This window comes from Zingiber officinale, chromosome 3B, assembly GCF_018446385.1.
Source record: "Zingiber officinale cultivar Zhangliang chromosome 3B, Zo_v1.1, whole genome shotgun sequence".
Lineage (NCBI taxonomy): Eukaryota > Viridiplantae > Streptophyta > Magnoliopsida > Zingiberales > Zingiberaceae > Zingiber > Zingiber officinale.
In genome coordinates this window covers 70,888,041-70,889,741 of record NC_055991.1, presented here as the reverse complement: position 1 = coordinate 70,889,741, position 1,701 = coordinate 70,888,041, and positions in this window count along the sequence as shown.

Genomic DNA, 1,701 nt, shown 5'->3' with positions numbered 1-1,701 from the left:
ATAAGAAAGCTTCACCAAGGAAGAAGATCAAAACACCAACCAAGCTCCAAGAGATGCTAGCTTTCTCTCCTTCTTCTTCTTCTTCTCCAAGTAGTATCCAGCCACCACAAGAACTCCAAGAGGGATGAAGTATTCGGCCACCACAAGAGGAAGAGAGGGAGAGGATGATGGCCGGCCACAACACCAAGGAAAAGAGGGAGAGAAAATAATAGAGGTTGTGTCTTGTGAAGGCACCCTCACCCCTTCTTTTATATTCCTTGGCCTAGGCAAATTAGGAAATTTAATTACAATAATATTTCCTTAATTCCCTTGACATGATTTAATTGAGAAAAATAAAATAATATTTACCCAATTAATCTCTAATGGCCGGCCACCTCATGTAGAGCAAATAGGATAATTTTAATCAACAATTAAAACTTCCTTATTTGTCTTTGGAATTTTTTTTTTTTAAAAAAATAAAATTTCCTTTTAAAATCTCTTCATGGTTGATAAAAAGAAATTTTCATAATTTTAATTTTATCAACATGTGAATAATTTTAAAGAGAAAATAAAACATCTCACCAATCTACAAATAATGAAAGAGATCTAATCTCTTTCTTTAATCTTTTATAGATCTTTTACAAGAGAGATATTTTAATTTAATTCTCTTTAATAAATTATTTCTTCCACATAATAAAAATTAAAATTAAAATTCTTTTTTAATTTAATTTGGCCGGCCCCCACTAGCTTGGGTTCAAGGTAGGGCCGGCCACCCCAATTTATACCTAGGACGGCCCTAGCTTGGTTCCCAAGCTAGCTTGGCCGGCCCCCTATTGGTGGGTATAGAAGGTGGGTATAGGTGGGTATAGTACTCTATAAATAAGAGGCTACGATAGGGACCGAGAGGAGGAATTGGTTTTGGTCTCCCGATAAAATTAAGCATCCCTTGTTCGCCCCGAACACACAACTTAATTTTATCAATAATAATTCATTCCACTAGAGAACTATTATTGAACTACCGCACCAATCCCAAATTACATTTTTGGGCTCCTTCTTATTATGAGTGTGTTAGTCTCCCTGTGTTTAAGATATCGAATGCCCACTAATTAAGTGAGTTACTGACAACCCATTTAATTAATATCTTAGTCCAAGAGTAGTACCACTCAACCTTATCATCATGTCGGACTAAGTCCACCTGCAGGGTTTAACATGACAATCCTTATGAGCTCCTCTTGATGACATTATCAACCTAGTATCTCTAGGACACAGTTTCCTTCTATAATCAACAACACACACTATAAGTGATATCATTTCCCAACTTATCGGGTTTATTGATTCATCGAACTAAATCTCACCCATTGATAAATTAAAAAAATAAATATCAAATATATGTGCTTGTTATTATATTAGGATTAAGAGCATACACTTCCATAATAACTGAGGTCTTTGTTCCTTTATAAAGTCAGTATAAAAGAAATGACCTCAAATGGTCCTACTCAATACACTCTGAGTGTACTAGTGTAATTATATAGTCAAGATAAACTAATACCTAATTACACTACGACCTTCTAATGGTTTGTTCCTTTCTATTTTGGTCGTGAGCTACTGTTTATAATTTATAAGGTACTGATAACATTATCTTCTGCATGTGACACCACATACTATGTTATCTACAATATAAATTAATTGAATAACTACAACTAAATGTAGACAATTTGACCA